Genomic DNA, 21,760 nt, shown 5'->3' with positions numbered 1-21,760 from the left:
TCCAAGTTTTCAATGCATGCACAACTGAGGCTAACTCCAAATCATGTGTAGGATAATTATGCTCATGATTCTTAAGCTGACGTGAATCATATGAAACAACTTTACCTTCCTGCATCAAAACACTGCCAAGTCCTTGACGAGAAGCATCACAATATACCTGGAAGTCCTTATGTATATCTGGCAGAGTTAAGACTGGTGCCGTAACCAAACACTGCTTCAATTCCTGAAAGCTGGCTTCACATTCATCAGTCCAAACAAACTTCTTCTCCTTCTTCAATAATTCATTCATAGGCTTTGCAATCTTGGAAAAGTTCTCAATAAACCTCCTGTAATAACCTGCAAGGCCCAAAAAGCTGCGAATCTCTCCAACTAACGTGGGTGTCTCCCACTCTGTAACTGCAGCAACCTTAGATGGATCAACTGCAACTCCATTACCTAACACAACATGTCCAAGGAATGCTACCTCATCCAACCAAAACTCACATTTGCTGAACTTGGCATACAACTGATGTTCCCTCAATTTCTCCAATACCAAACGCAAATGCACCTCATGCTCTTTCTTATTCTTGGAGAACACCAATATATCATCAATGAAAATGACCACAAATTTATCCAAGAACTCCATAAACACCTTGTTCATCATATTCATGAAGTATGCAGGGGCATTAGTCAATCCAAATGACATAACAGTATATTCATACAACCCATACCTCATAGTAAAAGCAGTCTTTGGAATTCTTGCTCATGAATCTTTAATTGATGATTACCAGAATGAAGATCAATATTAGAAAACACAGTAGCTCCCTCCAATTGGTCAAATAGATCATTTATCATAGGCAAAGGATACTTATTCTTAATGGTTACCTCATTCAGAGAACGATAATCAACACACATCCTCAAGGTACCATCCTTCTTCTCCACAAACAAAACTGGAGCTCCCCAAGGTGATGAACTTGGGCGAATAAATCCTTGTGCCTGCAATTCTCTTATCTGCTTCTTCAATTCTTCCAACTCTTGAGGAGGCATTCTATACGGTATCTTTGCAATAGGTCCAGTGCCCGGTATTAAATCAATAAGAAACTCAATATCTCTATCTGGTGGCATACCTGACAACTCCTCTGGAAACACATCTGGATAATCTCTCACAACTGGCACCTCTTCCAGGCTACCCCCCTTAAGAGAGTTCACCTGCACCTGATTACGATTATACTTACACACATATTTGATCCTCTTCCCTCCTGGTGCACTGAGAGTAATAGATCGACTGGCACAATCAATATGACATTTATATAACTGCAACCAATCCATACCCAAAATAATATCCAGACCTTGTGACTTCAATATAATCAAATCCGTAGGAAAATCATGCTTTCCAATAGACAAAGTCAACTGATGGCAACCAACACCTGCTATCATCTCAGCTCCTGTAACTGCATGGAAAAATATGATATGCATATGTACGATCTATTAACATCCTAATTTAGGAAAACTGGGATGTTACAAGAATTTAGCACGGATTGTAACAAGGAAATACAATCAATCAAATAGCAATTTTCATAGTTAAATTCCTTGAAATCCATAACAGTGGGTTTAGCAACATCTAGGGTTTTAATTTCTTCAATCCCACTTTTATCAATTCTAGCATCAAGATAAAAAAATTCCAAATTCTTGGAATGCCTTCTAGGTAAAGGTGGATCATATTCAGCCCCATCATTATCAAGATTCATACTGCAAAACAAAGATTTAATAGGGAACACATCAATAACTTTTAGATCTTCATCTTTATTTTCATAGCAACTAGAAGAACATGCTCTTATAAAGGCATCTTTCTTAGCACGCATCCTAGCGGTTCTTTCTTTGCACTCATCAATGGAAATTCTCATGGCTTTGAGAGACTCATTGATATCATGCTTAGGTGGAATAGATCTAAGTTTCAAAGAATCAACATCAAGAGAAATTCTATCAATGTTCCTAGCCAACTCATCAATCTTAAGCATTTTTTCTTCAATCAAAGCATTAAAATTATTTTGTGAAGTAATAAATTCTTTAATATTAGATTCAAAATCAGAGGGCATCTTATTATAATTTCCATAAGAATGGTTGTAGGAATTACCATAATTATTAGAGGGATTACTAGGATAAGGCCTAGGATTAAAATTTCCTCTATATGCGTTGTTACCAAAATTGTTCCTACCACCAAAATTCACATCCATAGATTCATTATTATTCTCAATCAAAGTAGACAAGGGCATATCATTAGGATCAGAAGAAACACTCTTATTAGCAAATAATTTCATAAGTTCATCCATCTTTCCACTCAAAACATTAATTTCTTCTATCGCATGCGCCTTTTTATTAGATCTTTTAGTATGCCATTGAGAATAATTAACCATAATATTATCTAGGAGTTTAGTAGATTCTCCTAAAGTGATTTCCATAAAAGTGCCTCCCGCAGCCGAATCTAAAAGATTTCTAGAAGAAAAATTCAACCCGGCATAAAAAATTTGTATAATCATCCACAAATTTAAACCATGAGTAGGGCAATCACGTATCATTAGTTTCATTCTCTCCCAAGCTTGTGCAACATGTTCATGATCAAGTTGCTTAAAATTCATAATATCGTTTCTCAGAGAGATGATCTTAGCGGGAGGAAAATACTTAGAGATAAAAGCATCTTTGCACTTATTCCATGAATCAATACTATTTTTAGGCAAAGACGAAAACCAAGCTTTAGCACGATCTCCAAGCGAAAAAGGAAATAGCTTCAATTTAACAAAACCATTATCCAAATCTTTCTTCTTTTGCATATCACATAAATCAACGAAGCTATTTAGATGGGTAGCGGCATCTTCACTAGGAAGGCCGGAAAATGGATCTTTCATGACAAGATTCAGCAAAGCAGTATTAATTTCACAAGATTCAGCTTTGGTAAGAGGAGCAATTGGAGTGCTAATAAAATCATTGGTGTTGGTATTAGTGAAGTCACACAATTTGGTATTATCTTGAGCCATCGTGACAAGCAAACGATCTAACACACAAGCAAACAAAAAGCAAGCGAGCAAAAAGAGGCAAATAGAGAAAGAGAGGGAGGATAGAGAGAGAGAGGGCAAATAAAATGGAAAGGGTGAAGTGGGGGAGAGGAAAACGAGAGGCAAATGGCAAATAATGTAATGCAGGAGATAAGGGTATGTGATGGCTACTTAGTATGTTGACTTTTGCATAGACCTCCCCAGCAACGGCGCCAGAAATCCTTCTTGCTACCTCTTCAGCACTGCGTTGGTTTTCCCCGGAGAGGAAGGGATGATGCAGCAAAGTAGCGTCAGTATTTCCCTAAGTTTTTGAGAACCAAGGCATCAATCCAGTAGGAGGCTACGCGCGAGTCCCTCGTACCTGCACAAAACAAATAAATCCTCGCAACCAACGCGAATAGGGGTTGCCAATCCCTACACAGCCACTTACGAGAGTGAGATCTGATAGATATGATAAGATAATATTTTTGGTATTTTTGTAATAAAGATGCAAAGTAAAATAAAGGCAAAGTAAAGAGCAAAGGAAATAACTAAGTAGTAGGAGATTAATATGATGAAGATAGACTCGGGGGCCATAGGTTTCACTAGTGGCTTCTCTCGAGAGCATAAGTATTCTATGGTGGGTGAACAAATTACTGTTGAGCAATTGGCAGAATTGAGCATAGTTATGAGAATATCTAGGTACGATCATGTATATACGCATCACGTCTGAGACAAGTAGACCGACTCCTGCCTGCATCTACTACTATTACTCCACTCATCGACCGCTATCCAGCATGCATCTAGAGTATTAAGTTAAAAACAGAGTAACGCCTTAAGCAAGATGACATGATGTAGAGGGATAAACTCATGCAATATGATGAAAACCCATCTTGTTATCCTCGATGGCAACAATATAATATGTGCCTTGCTGCCCCTACTGTCACTGGGAAAGGACAACGTGTAACGCCCTCGATGCGGCTATATCTCCTACGTGTCGAGGCACGACTTAGAGGCATAACCGCATTGAAAGCAATGTCGCAAGTTAGGCAATCTTCACAACATCCCATGTAATATATATAGATAATAAAAGGGGAGATACATAGTTGGCTTACACTCGCCATGTCAACCAAAGTACATAAATAGAATTACATCAACCAAACACTCATGGCCCGACTACGCGCCAAAATAAAAGATCAACCCAACATGCGACACGGTCCCGATCGCCCCAACTGGGCACCACTACTGATCATCAGGGAAAGACACATAGTATCAGCGTGAATCCTCGTCGAACTCCCACTTGAGCTCAAGCGCGTCATCTGGAACCGAATCATCAGGCCCTGCATCTGGTTTGGAAGTAATATGTGAGCCACAAGGACTCAGCAATCTCGCACCCTCGTGATCAAGACTATTTAAGCTTATAGGTAAGGCAAGGTACAATATGTGGAGCTGCAGCAAGCGACTAGCATATATGGTGGCTAACCTGTTCGCAAAAGAGAGCGAGAAGAGAAGGCAAAGCGCGAATGAATAACTAGAGGGCAACCTGCGACAAGCATTACTCCAACACCGTGTTCGCTTCCCGGACCCCGCCGAGAAGAGACCACCACGGTTACTCTCACAGTTGATTCATTTTAATTAAGTTAAGGTTCAAGTTATCTACAATCGGACATTAACAAATTCCCATCTGCCCATAACCGCGGGCACGGCTTTCGAAAGTTCAAATCCCTGTACGGGAGTCCCAACTTAGCCCATGACAAGCTCTCACGGTCAACGAAGGAATAGACCTCCTCCCGAGACATTCCGATCAGACTCGGTATCCCGGTTCTACAAGACACTTCGACAAGTTAAAACAAATCCAGCAACACCACCCAGATGTGCCAACAAATCCCGATAGGAGCTGCACATATCTCGTTCTCAGGGCACACCGGATGAGCAAGACATCGGGTAGGCCAGCCCAGAGTTGCCCCTGGTAGCCCCGGACATCGCTTGGTTGGACCAACACTCAGAGGAGCACTGGCCTGGGGGGGGTTAAATAAGACGACCCTCGGGCTCCGGAAACCCAAGGGAAAAGAGGCTAGGTGGCAAATGGTAAAACCAAGGTTGGGCATTGCTGGAAAAGGCTTTAATCAAGGCGAACTATCAAGGGGTTCCCATTATAACCCAACCGCGTAAGGAACGCAAAATCCGGGAACATAACACCGATATGACGGAAACTAGGGCGGCAAGAGTGGAACAAAACACTAGGAGAGAGGCCGAGCCTTCCACCCTTTACCAAGTATATAGATGCATTAAGATAACAAGATAATATAATGATATCCCAACAAGTAAATAATGTTCCAACAAGGAACAGCCTCCAATCTTCACCTGCAACTAGCAACGCTATAAGAGGGGCTGAGCAAAGTGGTAACATAGCCATTCAACGGTTTGCTAGGACATGGTGGGTTAGAGGTTTGACATGGCAATTTGGGAGGCATGATAAGCAAGTGGTAGGCATCATAGCATAGGCATAGCAAAAGAGCAAGCATCTAGCAAAGCAAAGATAGTAGTGATTTCGAGGGTATGATCATCTTGCCTGCAAAGTTGTCAGAGTTGATAGGATCCTCGAAAGCAAACTCAACAGGCTCTTCGTTAGCGAACTCGTTTCCCGGATCTACCCAAACAAGACAAACAAGCAAACGAAACTCAATCAACCACGTGCAAAGCTCAAACAACATGATGCAAACATGGTATGCTATGCGCGATGCGATATGTGATGCATATGCAAGATTTGACAAGGAATGAAGGAACCTGGCCTCAACATGGAAATCCAAGTGTGCCACTGGAAAGGTGAGGTTAAATCGCTTGAAAACGATATAAAGATCACCGGAATCGGAGTTACGGTTTGGAAATGGCAAGCAATTTAAATATGGCACCGGTCTGCGATATACAACAAGTAGCCATCTAAATGCAACAATATGAACATGCTACAACACTCAAACATGACAACAAAATACATGGCAGGGATCCATACATGATGCTTAACAAAAGATGAACACTGAGCTACGGCCAATTCATCCATTAATAGGTTCAAACAAGCATGGCAAAAATGCATTTGGCAAACAGATTTCAGACTTAGTGAAATTAACACTTGTCTGGAATTTCAGATCAGGTAGCACTCTCGGAGCAACAAAACTACATGCTACAGGACCTGAACATGGAAATGTAAAGCATGGCATGGAGCTACTCAAAGAGCTTAACAAAAGTCCCTTAGTGACCTTGAGCCAAAAGGGATCAGAAAATACAATTGCAAGCATGTGAACATGGCAAAAACATAATCAGTTCTCAGACTTAGTGAAAAACTGGAGCATGCAAAAACAGATATCAAGTAGGCATGTTTACGAGCTCGATGCACTCACTACAGAGCAAGTCATGACAATCTAAGCATACGCCCATCAAGAATACACATAATACAAGCTAGACATGGCAAAAACAATAACATAGCATGCACAGATCAACTACAACATCCCCGGCAAAATCGCTAACAAGTAGACAATCTGCCCAGATTCACGAAATGACAAAAGTAGAGCTCGAATGACTCAAGATAGGGTGCTCCATAATTGCAAACAAAGCCATGGATTGATAGAGCACTACAAGATTAACAAAACATCCTTACTGATCATCCTCAAAAGAGGCACAGATCACTAGGAAACAACATGAACATATGGCATATTGAGATAAACAGATCAAGGACTTAGTGGGAATGCTAATTCCCTGAAATCAGCATTAACGAATGCACCACTTTGCAAGCTTGTGCTAGTCACCACACACATCACAAAAATACATGGGTTGCACCTCTAGATAGATGGCAAAACATATAACAAAACACATGTAGAGCTCAGGGGCATATCATGCACACAATAATCATGGGAAAAATGACAAATATCTAATTGGAGCAGCAGATGTGACAATTATCTCAAATAGCATTCTTCCAACAGCATTTCGGGCATCAAGATGACCTCAAATGAAAATGATGCAATGAGATGAAATGATGTGCTCTCTGAGACGAACATTTTGATATGCTATATGCCCAAAACGGAGCTACGGATGCGGAGTTACGATGCGATGAACATAGCGAAATGATTAGGGTTTCGGGCAAAAAGTCAACCGAGGCAAAATGGATCTTGATCTGGATCTCGCCGGAGCACGCAAAACGAGGTTCGCTGGGGTCGGTGCCGGAGCATCGCCAGACTTGAAGGAGGCACGCCGACCGGACTTGCCGGTCTTGGGGGCGGCACGGACGACGAGGGGGCGGCGGATGACGGTGGGTGGCGCCCGGCGGCCGGGCGGCGAGGCGCGCGGGCGGGGCGGCGCGCTGGAGCGGCGGCCGGTGGCGGAGGTGCGGAGGCTCGGCGCCGGAACTGGGGAAGAGGCGGCGCGGCGGGGCGCGCTGGCGCGGCCCGATCGGATGGAGGAGAGGGCCGGCCCCGGGCCCTCGCGGGCCGGCGGCGGCGGGCGGCGAAGTGGGCATGGGGGCACCACGTGGCGAGCGGCTATTGGCGCGGGCCGGCGGACGGACATGTCCGGCGGCTGTGGAGGATGGATCTAGGGTTAGGGGGAGAGTGGAATCGCGAATTTCGGAGGGGGGTGTATATATAGGCATAGAGGGAGCAAGGAGAGTCCAAATGAGGTGCGGTTTTCGGCCACGCGATTGTGATCGAACGCTCTAGATGATGGAGAGGGTTTTGGTGGGTTTTGGGCCAACTTGGAGGGGTGTTGGGCTGCAACACACACGAGGCCTTTTCGGTCCTTTGGTTAACCGTTGGAGTATCAAACGAAGTCCAAATGGTACGAAACTTGACAGGTGGTCTACCGGTAGTAAACTAAGGCCGCTGACTATATATAGCCCGACCCTGTCGGTGTAACCGAGTGGAACAACTCGGTGGCACCGAGATTCATAACTGCAGGCAGTTACTGAAACTCGGTGGGACCAAAATGTTCAAATCGGTTGCACCCAGATCGAAAACCTAGATCAACTTAATGATCTCGGTAGGACCGAAGTGGGGTATCGGTCAGACCGAGAATCATAAAGAGGTTTTGGAAGTTTAAGTCTATGACGAATCGGGGACTCCGAGCGCTCCTCACACAGAGTGGTTCGAATCTGACTTGATCAAATTTTGTGATGCAGCATGAATAGAGTTTGAGACGAGAAAAGCATGGATAGCTAGAGGAGGTACTTAGGCATTCTTGTCCATCCACTTGGCAAAAGAAAATAAAACCAAACAATCAAAACAATAAGTGGATGTCCTCGAATGAGTAAAATATGCAACCAGCATGCTCACACAATAAGATGGCAAATGAAATATGTGGCAAGACATGCACAACCAATTCTAGCATCTATCAAGCAATTTGCAATGGCAGGGTCATCTATATATGAGTATATTGACTTAGGAGTCAAGTGAGAGCACTTGATCATAGGTCATACTCATCGTTTAAGCTCAAGTGGGGTTACCACTTTTACATAAAGCATTGGTGTGTTCACATCTTTAGAGTTGCTTTAGCTCAAGTCTTAGAGTAAAGCTCCCCCTAGATGTGATATCCCCCCCTAAGAGGGATGAACTAACCTTGGGTTTTGTCGATGATGACTTCATGTAGATGTTGAAGATGTGGACGCTCAATGTTGATGTAGATCACTTGGAGCTATCCATTTGAGTGAATTGCACTTTCAATACCTACATGGGTTAGTCCCACAAGGAACAAACAAGGATATCCATAGACATAGAGTGATGCACACACAAGATGATGTCCATGAAAACTTTTAGGTTACCTTGTCCCTTGTCTTACCAACAAGAGGGTTTGTGACTCCTTGAACTAGTGCAAGATGTGGAAGTTGATTGCACTTGTTCTTGCCAAAATGATAAGAGTGAAGTATGTTGGCGGAGTCACCCTCAAGAACTCTCTAGTTCTTCTTCTTCTGGATCCACACCATCTTGATGGGAATCCTTGGAGTTGTAGTCGTACTTGATGAAGTGGAACTTGAAGTAGTCTTGGGAATCCACTTGACTAAGGTTTTAGGAGCTTCTTCAAATGTATCAATTTCCTCTTGAAGCTTGTCCTTGCCTTTTTGCTTGTAGTCTTGTGGTGGAAGATCATCTTGAGCTTGTGTCCCCTTGAAAGAAGTATCATACTTCTCTTGTTGAGGAACAAACTTTGTCTTGGGGTATTGATCTTCTTCCCACTCAACTCCATTGGCATTGAACTTTCGTTCAAAACCAACACCTTGATTATTCCGGTGCATTCCTTGCTTGCGCACAATTTCCTCGAATTGCTTACTCCCGGCAAGGCTTTTGTACACTCCTTTCTCTATAATTCCCTTCAATAAACTATTTTCATGCTCAAGTGTAACTTGGCTAAGAGAATCATTAGTGGAATCAAGAGAACCTAGCAGCAACAATATTGGATTTAGCATGATCATTGTTACTGCTAGAGGAAGAATCTTTCTTGTTCTTGTTACTAGACTTGACTTGAGGCATGTAAGTGGATAAGAGTAAACGCTTGGCAATGTGAGAATAACTTTTCTTGCGGAGATCATCATTGATTGCTTTTAAGAACTCATGCTCTTGCTCAAGATTGAGCTTTTCAAAGCGTAATTTCTCATGAGCTCTTAAAAGTTCTTGATGATCTTCGAAGATAGTTTCATGAGCTAACTTAAGAGTGTTTAATTCTTTAGTTAGAGCCTCAATCTTCTCCTTATCATTGTCATTCGTTTTATCTTGATTAGCATGATTAATTGGTCTTCCATCATAGTATTCATCACTAGAGTTGTCAACAAGAAAATCATCACCTAACAAGTCATCTTCATCACTATTGAAATCAACATACTCGGGATGTGTTACCTTAGGACCTTTGGCCATGAAGCATCTTCCAATTCCTTCATTTGGTGAGTCAAATATGTCGTAGGAGTTGGTTGACACAAGTGCTAGACCGGCAACACCTTCATCTTGAGTATCTTCGGAGTCGGAGTGATAACTTCTCTCGGAGTGGCTGTCGGAGTCGGAGCCGGATACCCATTCACCAACATGAGCTTGATGTCTTCGTCTTGTGTAGCTCCTTGATGATTTTTCCTTCCTTTCCGAATCCTTGCTTCTCCGTGAGTATCTTCGTTCATAACGATCATCTCTACTCCTTCTCTCTCTTGGTGGTGATCCTTTGCTTCTTCTTTTTGGAGAATCTTCTCTTCTCTTGTAGGGAGCCGTACACTCATTGGAATAGTGTCCGGGTCTTCCACAACTGTAGCAGTTTCGCTCCCGACTAGAAGATCTTTTGTCATTGTAGGACCTTGACTTGAAGCTTCTATCTTTGCTTCTACTCTTGTAGAACTTGTTGAAGTTCTTCACCATTAAGCTCAATTCTTCATTGAAGTCTTGTTTCTCACTTGATGATGTGGGGGCTTCACATGAGGCTTTATAGGCACCACTTGATTTGTTGTGAAGTTCCTCTTTATCCTTAAGTGACATCTCATGAGCAACAATTCTTCCAATAACCTCCGTTGACTTGAGATCTTTGTAATTGGGCATCATTTGGATCAATGTGCACACGGTATCATATTTTCCATCCAAGGCTCTTAGAATCTTCTTGATGATGAATCTATCGATCATCTCTTCACTTCCTAAGCCGGCAATCTCATTTGTGATGAGAGCAAGCCTAGAGTACATTTCAGCGACACCTTCACCACCCTTCATCTTGAACTTGTCAAGTTGACTTTGAAGCACATCCAACTTGGATTCCTTGACGGAGTCGGTACCTTCGTGCATATCAATCAAAGTGTCCCAAATTTCCTTCGCATTCTCAAGACGGCTGATTTTGTTGAATTCTTCGGGGCACAATCCGTTGAAGAGAATATCACAAGCTTGAGCATTGTATTGCAACATCTTCAACTCATCCGCGGTAGCTTCATGGTTTGGTTCTCTCCCATCAAAGAAGTCACCTTGCAAACCAACACACACAATAGCCCAAACGGCGGGGTTATGTCCAAGAATATGCATTTTCATTTTATGCTTCCAACTAGCAAAATTAGTACCATCAAAGTAGGGACCTCTACGGTGATAATTTCCCTCGCTAGACGCCATACTCTCCTAGGTTGTGAAACCAAGGCTATGACCACCAAAGCTATGGAGATCAAAGCAAATGGAGACCAAAGCTCTGATACCACTTGTAGGATTGAAAGTATGTCTAGAGGGGGGTGATTAGACTACTTGACCAAATAAAAGCTTAACCTTTTCCCAATTTTAGTTCTTGGCAGATTTTAGCTATTTTAGGACAAGTCAAGCAATCATCACATGATTCAAGCAAGCATGCAAAGAGTATATTGGCAGCGGAGAGTAAAGCATGCAACTTGCAAGAATGTAAAGGGAAGGGTTTGGAGAATTCAAACGCAATTGGAGACACGGATGTTTTTCCCATGGTTCAGATAGGTGGTGCTATCCTACATCCACGTTGATGGAGACTTCAACCCACAAAGGGTAACGGTTGCGAGAGTCCACACAGGGCTCCACCCATAAAGGGTAACGGTTGCGCGAGTCCACACAGGTCTCCACCCACGAAGGGTCCACGAAGAAGCAACCACCCACAAAGGGTCCACGAAGAAGCAACCTTGTCTATCCCACCATGGCCATCACCCACACAGGACTTGCCTCACTAGCGGTAGATCTTCACGAAGTAGGCGATCTCCTTGCCCTTACAAACTCCTTGGTTCAACTCCACAATCTTGTCGGAGGCTCCCAAGTGACACCTAGCCAATCTAGGAGACACCACTCTCCAAGAAGTAACAAATGGTGTGTAGGTAATGAACTCCTTGCTCTTGTGCTTCAAATGATAGTCTCCCCAACACTCAACTCTCTCTCATAGGACTTGGATTTTGTGGAAAGAAGATTTGAGTGGAAAGCAACTTGGAGAGGCTAGAGATCAAGATTCATATGGTAGGAATGGAATATCTTGGTCTCAACACATGAGTAGGTGGTTCTCTCTCAGAACATATGAGTGGGAATGGTGTATCCATTCTGATGGCTCTCTCCTCGAATGAAGAGGAGATGGAGGGGTATATATAGCCTCCACACAAAATCCAACTGTTACACACAGTTTTCCGATCTCGGTGGGACCGAATCACAAACTCGGTCGGACCAAAAATGTAAACCTAGTGACCGTTAGAGATTTTCGGTGGGACTGACATGCAACTCGGTAGGACCGATATGGTTAGGGTTTGGGCATAACGTAATCTCGGTGAGACCGATTACACAAACTCGGTGAGACCGAATTTGGTAATTAGCTAACCAGAGAGTTGGTCAGGCAAACTTGGTGGGACCGATTTGCTCTTTCGATGAGACCGAAAAGTTACAAAGGGGAAACACTGAATTTACATTGCAATCTCAGTGGGACCGATTCGCTCTTTCGGTGAGACCGAAAAGTTACGAAAGGGAAACAAAGAGTTTTCAATCCCGTCGGTGAGACCGAGATCCCTATCGGTAGAACCGAATTGCTAGGGTTTGGCAGTGGCTTATGACAAGTGAAACTCGGTGGCGCCGGATAGGAAGAATCGGTAGGACCGAGTTTGGATTAGGGTTTAGGTCAAATGTGGATATGGGAAAGTAGTTGAGGGTTTTTGGAGCATATCACTAAGCACATGAAGCAAGAGGCTCATTAAGCAACACCTCATCCCTCCTTGATAGTATTGGCTTTTCCTAAAGACTCAATGTGATCTTGGATCACTAAAATATAAAATGAAGAGTCTTGAGCTTTTGAGCTTGAGCCAATCCTTTTTCCTTAGCATTTTGAGGCTTCCACTTTCACATCCATGCCATGCCAATCATTGAGCTTTCCTGAAATAATCATCTTGGAATAGCATTAGCTCAATGAGCTATATGTTGTTATGAATTACCAAAACCACCTAGGGATAGTTGCACTTTCAAGCTCAATGTCCTCGAAGTTGATGGTGCGGTCAGGAGTCTTGAAGCACTTTTGGAGGTGAGAGACATGGAACACGTCATGCACATTTGCAAAGTTTGAAGGAAGCTCGAGTTGATAGGCGAGATCGCCTCTCTTCCTGACGATCTTGAAAGGTCCCACGTATCTGGGGGCAAGCTTCCCTTTGATACCGAAGCGACGAGTTCCTTTCATTGGAGAGACACGGAGGTAAACATGATCTCCGATCTCGAAAGCCAAATCATGGTGCTTACTATCATAGTAGCTCTTTTGGAGGGATTGGGCTGCTTTGAGGTTATCTCGAATGACTTTGCACATTTCCTCTGCCTCCATGATTAAGTCATTTCCCAGAAGTTGATGTTCACCGGTTTCAGACCAGTTGAGAGGGATATGGCACTTCCTGCCATACAGAATTTCAAATGGGGCCTTGCTCGAACTTGCTTGAAAACTGTTGTTGTAGGAGAATTCAGCATATGGAAGACAATCCTCCCACTTCATGCCGAAGGAGATCACACAAGCCCTGAGCATATCTTCAAGAATCTGGTTGACACGCTCGACTTGACCGCTAGTTTGAGGATGGAAAGCTGTACTGAAGCGGATGTTGGTGCCCATGGCCTTCTGAAAAGAATCCCAAAACTTGGAGGTAAAGATGCTGCCACGGTCTGAAGAGATCACTTGTGGAATACCGTGCAGAGAGACAATCCAAGAGGTATAGAGTTCCTCCAATTGAGCTGCAGTGATAGACTCTTTGATAGGCAGAAAGTGAGCCACTTTAGTGAGTTTGTCGATGACAACGAATATAGCATCATTGCCACGCTTGGACTTTGGAAACCCAGTCACGAAGTCCATCTCAATGTGGTCAAACTTCCATTCTGGAATGGCAAGAGGTTGGAGGAGACCAGCTGGCCTTTGGTGTTCTGCCTTCACTCTTCTGCAGACATCACATTCATTCACGAACTGAGCAATCTCGCGCTTCATTCGATTCCACCAATAAGCCTGCTTGAGGTCCTGATACATCTTCGTGCTCCCAGGGTGGATGGAGAGGAGAGAATTGTGAGCCTCGTTCATGATCACTTTACGAAGGTCACCTTTGGGCACAACAATACGATCCTCGAAGAAGAGAGTATCCTTGTCATCAAGGCGGTAGCACTTGTACTTGGGTTGACTCTTGGCAATCCCAATCTTCACCTTTTTCACCATAGCATCAAGGAGCTGGGCTTGGCAAATCTGGTCTTCCAAGGTAGGAGAGACTTGAAGGTTGGCGAGGAAACCTTGAGGAACAACTTGCAGATTAAGTTTGCGGAAAGCTTCACAAAGCTCGGGTTGATAAGGCTTGAGAATCAGGCTGTTGCAATAAGCCTTCCTGCTCAATGCGTCAGCAATCACATTGGCCTTGCTTGGAGTATACTTGATAATCGGATTATACTCTTGAATCATTTCGACCCATCGAGTCTGCCTGAGGTTGAGATTAGGCTGAGTGAAGATGTACTTGAGACTCTTGTGGTCAGTGAAGATGTCCACTTTTCTTCCCAATAAGAGATGTCTCCAAGTCAAAAGAGCATGCACGACTGCCGCCAACTCAAGGTCACGAGTGGGGTAGTTCTTCTCGTTGGGCTTCAACTGGCGAGAGGTATAAGCCACAACTTTCTTCTCTTGCATCAACACTATGCCAAGACCTTGGAGAGAGGCATTGCAAAAGACCTCGTACGGTTTGGATTCATCAGGAGGAGTTAGAACTGGAGCAGTGACCAATTTCTCTTTCAAAGTGTTGAAAGCGATGTCACATTCCGGAGACCAAACATACTTGACGTGCTTCTGGAGAAGATTTGAGAGAGGCTTCGCGATCTTAGAAAAGTTTTCAACGAATCTTCGACAATAGCTTGCGAGACCGAGGAAGCTACGGAGTTGCTTCACGTTCTGAGGTGGTTCCCAATTCACAATTGCAGACACCTTCTCAGGATTCACCGCAATGCCCTTGGCAGAGATGATATGACCAAGATAAAGAACCTCATCGAGCCAAAATTCGCACTTGGAGAACTTGGCATAGAACTGGTGTTCTCTGAGCTTATCGAGTACCAAACGCAACTGCTTGGCATGATCTTCCTTGTTCTTCAAAAAGACCAGAATGTCGTCGAGATAGACCAAAACGAAGTCAATGGTGTAGGCGTTGAAGATGAAGTTCATCATGCGAGAGAAAGTCGAAGGAGCGTTGACGAGGCCAAAAGACATGATAGTGTATTTATATGAACCAAAGCTTGTCCTGAAAGCCGTCTTGGGAATATCTTGCTCACGGATTCGAATCTGATGATAACCCATACGAAGATCAAGCTTGGAGAATACTTGGGCACCTTTGAGTTGTTCGAACAGCTCGTTGATGTTGGGAAGTGGGTATTTGTTCTTGATGGTCTTCTTGTTCAATGGATGGTAATCAACACAAAGTCGGTCCGTTCCATCCTTCTTCTTCACAAAAAGAACACCACAAACCCACGGAGAAGAACTAGGTCGGATGAGACCCATTCTGTAATGCCCCGGACACACCCGCCGGTGGTCGTTACTCCTAGCGGGATCTAGACTGGCCCCACAGATCAATACTAGTCTTTTCTGCACACTTTGTCCTCACTCATGCGCACCCGGGAGCAACTTCCCGGTCGGTCACCCATCCTGACACTACTCCAAGCTGAGCACGCTTAACTTTGGAGTTCTGTCCGAATGGGCTACCGAAAAAGAAGGAATTCCTTATTGATATGAGTAGTCTATCATCCCTAATAAGCCACGCCATCACACATTCGCTCTTGAACGTCGAGTTGCTTCTTCAGCTCCTTCAACTCTTCAGGTCCGAGCTTGTAAGGACGCTTGCACACAGGTTCCGTGCCAGGCTCAAGATCGATGATGAATTCAACTGGCCGGTGCGGAGGTATTCCTGGAAGCTCTTCTGGAAAGACGTCTTGATATTCGCAAACAACTGGGATTTGCGAGATAGCATCCAGTTCACCCTTCTCATTGAGAAAGAATAGACGAATGGTATCATCACGAGCGGCAAAGACAATTACATCCTCAGACGAATGAGTCAATTGAATCTGCCTGGCTGCACAATCGAGATGCGCCTTGTGCTTAGAAAGCCAATCCAGCCCAAGAATAAGATCAATATCCGAGTTACCAAGAACCATTGGGGAAGAAAGGAACTTGTAATCGCCCAACGTGATAGTAACATCCGGAGCCAACATTTTTGGTGTTCATGAACAAACCCGGAGAAGAAACTGCTATCGGCTTAGGCAATTCAATAGTATGCACATCATGCATGGATGCAAAAGGCTTCGATAAAAATGATAAAGATGCACCAGTGTCAAAAAGAACTCTTGCAGGAATGTCATTAACAGGAAGGTTACCCATAATCACATCTGGCGAGTCCTCTGCCTGAGCTGCATTCAGCAAGTTGACCTTGGCGGACTTGGTGTTATGCTTGACCATAGCTGTACTTGCCGATCTCACAGGAGAGGAGGAGGGAGACGCCTCTGATTGAAGCATTTGTTGGCATAGTGACCCTTCTGTTGGCACTTGTTGCACGTGACCTCTGAAAGCAAATGGTGGTACGGAGCACTCGATCTTGGAGCTTGAGACGAAGTCTTGTTCTGAAAACCAGGGTTGGGTGGGTGGGAAGATCCACTGCCACCTTTGCTGTTCTGGTACGGCTGACGGAACGGAGGAGGAGGAAGCCGATACTTCTGCTGCTTGGCCACTTGAGTAGAGGAAGAAGGAGTAGCATCTCTGACTCGCTTCTTGGAAGCATCACACCTTAGTTGAGCAGCCTCTTGCTTCAATGCCATGTTGTAGAACTCATCGTACCTCAAGGGCTTAAAGAGAACAAGAGCTAGCTGGATTTCTTCTCTGAGACCACCCCTGAACTGGTATATCATGCTCTTCTCGTCAGGGACGTCCTGCTTAGCAAAGCGGGCGAGCTTCTAAAACAACTTGTTGTAGTCATAGACAGACAAAGAGCCCTGCTTCAGGTTGCGGAATTCCTCATGCTTGCTTTCAACCACGCTCTGAGGGATATGATGAGCTTTGAAGTCTTGACGGAATTCATCCCAGGTAATCAAACGGCCTCCTCTGGAATCCTTGTACTGCTGGAACCATTCTGCAGCTTGGTCTTTGAGTTGGAAGGAAGCAAACTTGACGAAGTCCTCAGGCCTGACGTTACTGCACTCGAAATGCTTGCACAGATCCATGAGCCAATTGTCAGCATCAGTTGCCTCAACACAATTGCTGAAAGTCTTTGGCCCGTTAGCAAGGAACTGGTTGAGTGTAGCAAAGTGATTCTGGTTGTTGCCTTGGTTGCCTTGGTTCGCTTGATTGCGCTCTTGAAGAATTTGCATGATCAACTATGTGTTTGCATTGGTTGCGGCCATCACATCTTGCCATGCCTCCGGAGGAGGAGGAGGAGGTGGCGGATCCTGATTCTGATTCTGATTGGTGCTCTTAGCGGGAGCCATCCTGAAGAGGGTGACAATCGTTAGCATTTTGACAGATAAAATGAAGCTGAATCCAACGGGTTGAAATTGCAACATATAGTCTTCACATCCGAACAAAAAGAACGAATGCATTCCACTTGAGATGGTCACATATCCATAAATTGAGAAGCCACTTAGACTTTAGGTAGAGAAATAAATCAACAAGGTACGGATCAAGAACGAATACTCGGTAAGAAATCCCAATCTCAAACCAAATATCCGTGGAAGAAGAACTAGAGCTACAAGAATTCCCACCTATGAAACTCCCGAACCTTTCCGGTTATGCAATCAGGTGTTGGGGATACAGGGGAAGCATAATATCTCACCCAAATCTAGCAAATCCTACATCCAGCTGTATCCATCCTTCAACACATAACCGAGAAAAACTTCGGAAACCATCTACCTCAACCTTCGAAAAGCATCCGTTATACAAGTTATGGCAATACTCCCAAACTCCCGCCCCAGTACTGGGTGGCGTAGAGGTTATCTCACCAACGAACTGCATAAAAGAGATTTTTGATGTCGGTATACTAAACTCAGGTATTCCAGAACTGCAACGATAAAAATGTGACGACAACACCTTGGAGCTCAACTCCCCGGGATACTGCCACAACCCCTAAAGACAGGAGGCACCAAGAACAATGTTCTCGTCACAAAACCATCGGAACGATTCCAAGATACCCGCGTGATCCTAAAAAAATTTAGTGAAATTTGAGAAGAGAAAATTCAAAACTCTATGTCAGGATGCCTTACCAGAGCGATGGGGAGACTGGGGAGTAAAAATAATTCCTAAACTCTCCGATATATAATTCCTAAATGACTCAAAACATTTTTTTCTAGACTCAACAACGGCTGCTAAAAACGATCAAGCAATGGGGGCTCCTAAGGTTGTGGAAGGCTCTGATACCAACTTGTAACGCCCTCGATGCGGCTATATCTCCTACGTGTCGAGGCACGACTTAGAGGCATAACCGCATTGAAAGCAATGTCGCAAGTTAGGCAATCTTCACAACATCCCATGTAATATATATAGATAATAAAAGGGGAGATACATAGTTGGCTTACACTCGCCACGTCAACCAAAGTACATAAATAGCATTACATCAACCAAACACTCATGCCCGACTACGGCGCCAAAATAAAAGATCAACCCAACATGCGACACGGTCCCGATCGCCCCAACTGGGCACCACTACTGATCATCAGGGAAAGACACATAGTATCGGCGTGAGTCCTCGTCGAACTCCCACTTGAGCTCAAGTGCGTCATCTGGAACGGAATCATCAGGCCCTGCATCTGGTTTGGAAGTAATATGTGAGCCACAGGGACTCAGCAATCTCGCACCCTCGCGATCAAGACTATTTAAGCTTATAGGTAAGGCAAGGTACAATATGTGGAGCTACAGCAAGCGACTAGCATACATGGTGGCTAACCTGTTCGCAAAAGAGAGCGAGAAGAGAAGGCAAAGCGTGAACGAATAACAAGAGGGCTACCTGCGGCAAGCATTACTCCAACACCGTGTTCGCTTCCTGGACCCCGCCGAGAAGAGACCATCACGGTTACTCTCATAGTTGATTCATTTTAATTAAGTTAAGGTTCAAGTTATCTACAACCGGACATTAACAAATTCCCATCTGCCCATAACTGCAGGCACGACTTTCGAAAGTTCCAATCCCTGCAGGGGAGTCCCAACTTAGCCCATGACAAGCTCTCACGGTCAACGAAGGAATAGACCTCCTCCCGAGACATTCTGATCAGACTCGGTATCCTGGTTCTACAAGACACTTCGACAAGTTAAAACAAATCCAGCAACACCACCCAGATGTGCCGACAAATCCCGATAGGAGCTGCACATATCTCGTTCTCAGGGCACACCAGATGAGCAAGACGTCAGGTAGGCCAGCCCAGAGTTGCCCCTGGTAGCCCCGTACATCGCTCGGTTGGACCAACACTCAGAGGAGCACTGGCCCGGGGGGGGGGGGTTTAAATAAGATGACCCTCGGGCTCCGGAAACCCAAGGGAAAAGAGGCTAGGTGGCAAATGGTAAAACCAAGGTTGGGCATTGCTGGAAAAGGCTTTAATCAAGGCGAACTATCAAGGGGTTCCCATTATAACCCAACCGCGTAAGGAACACAAAATTCGGGAACGTAACACCGATATGACGGAAACTAGGGCGGCAAGAGAGGAACAAAACACTAGGAGAGAGGCCGAGCCTTCCACCCTTTACCAAGTATATAGATGCATTAAGATAACAAGATAATATAATGATATCCCAACAAGTAAATAATGTTCCAACAAGGAACAACCTCCAATCTTCACCTGCAACTAGCAACGCTATAAGAGGGGCTGAGCAAAGCGGTAACATAGCCATTCAACGGTTTGCTAGGACATGGTGGGTTAGAGGTTTGACATGGCAATTTGGGAGGCATGATAAGCAAGTGGTAGGCATCATAGCATAGGCATAGAAAAAGAGCGAGCATCTAGCAAAGCAAAGATAGTAGTGATTTCGAGGGTATGATCATCTTGCCTGCAAAGTTGTCAGAGTTGACTGGATCCTCGAAAGCAAACTCAACAGGCTCTTCGTTAGCGAACTCGTTTCCTGGATCTACCCAAACAAGACAAACAAGCAAACGGAACTCAATCAACCACGTGCAAAGCTCAAACAACATGATGCAAACATGGTATGCTATGCGTGATGCGATATGTGATGCATATGCAAGATTTGACAAGGAATGAAGGAACCTGGCCTCAACTTGGAAATCCAAGTGTGCCACTGGAAAGGTGAGGTGAAATCGCTTGAAAACGATATAAAGATCACCGGAATCGGAGTTACGGTTTGGAAATGGCAAGCAATTTAAATATGGCACCGGTCTGCGATATACAGCAAGTAGCCATCTAAATGCAACAATATGAACATGTTACAACACTCAAACATGACAACAAAATACATGGCAGGGATCCATACATGATGCTTAACAAAAGATGAACACTGAGCTACGGCCAATTCATCCATTAATAGGTTCAAACAAGCATGGCAAAAATGCATTTGGCAAACAGATTTCAGACTTAGTGAAATTAACACTTGTCTGGAATTTCAGATCAGGTAGCACACTTTGGAGCAAGAAAACTATATGCTACAGGACCTGAACATGGCAAATTAAAGCATGGAATGGAGCTACTCAAAGAGCTTAACAAAAGTCCCTTAGTGACCTTGAGCCAAAAGGGATCAGAAAATACATTTGCAAGCATGTGAACATGGCAAAAACATAATCAGATCACAGACTTTGTGAAAAACTGGAGCATGCAAAAACAGATATCAAGTAGGCATGTTTACGAGCTCGATGCACTCACTACAGAGAAAGTCATGACAATCTAAGCATACACCCATCAAGAATACACATAGTACAAGCTAGACATTGCAAGAACAATAACATAGCATGCACGGATCAACTACAACATCCCCGGCAAAATCGCTAACAAGTAGACAATCTGCCCATATTCATGAAATGGCAAAAGTAGAGCTCGAATGACTCAATCTAGGGTGCTCCATAATTGCAAACAAAGACATGGATGGATAGAGCACTACAATATTAACAAAACATCCTTACTGATCATCCTCAAAAGAGGCACGAATCACTAGGAACAACATGAACATATGGCATATTGAGATAAACAGATCAAGGACTTAGTGGAAATGTTAAGTCCCTAAAATCAGCATTAACGAATGCACCACTTTGCAAGCTTGTGCTAGTCACCACACACATCACAAAAATACATGGGTTGCACCTCTGGATAGATGGCAAAACATATAACAAAACACATGTAGAGCTCAGGGGCATATCATGCACACAATAATCATGGTAAAAATGACAAATATCTAATTGGAGCAGCAGCTCTGACAATTATCTCAAATAGCATTCTTCCAACAGCATTTCGGGCATCAAGATGAACTCAAATGAAAATGATGCAATGAGATGAAATGATGTGCTCTTTGAGACGAACATTTTGATATGCTATATGCCCAAAACGGAGCTACGGATGCGGAGTTACGATGCGATGAACATAGCCAAATGATTAGGGTTTCGGGCAAAAAGTCAACCGAGGCAAAATGGATCTGGATCTGGATCTCGCTGGAGCACGCAAAACGAGGTTCGCTGGGGTCGGTGCCGGAGCGTCGCCGGACTTGAAGGAGGCACGCCGGCCGGACTTGCCGGTCTTGGGGGGCGGCGCGGACGACGAGGGGGCAGCGGATGACGGTGGGCAGCGCTCGGCGGCCGGGCGGCGAGGCGC

The sequence above is a fragment of the Triticum dicoccoides genome, chromosome 4A, assembly GCF_002162155.2.
Source record: "Triticum dicoccoides isolate Atlit2015 ecotype Zavitan chromosome 4A, WEW_v2.0, whole genome shotgun sequence".
Lineage (NCBI taxonomy): Eukaryota > Viridiplantae > Streptophyta > Magnoliopsida > Poales > Poaceae > Triticum > Triticum dicoccoides.
The sequence above is the reverse complement of the archived record's forward strand: the minus strand, read 5'-3'. Positions refer to the sequence as shown.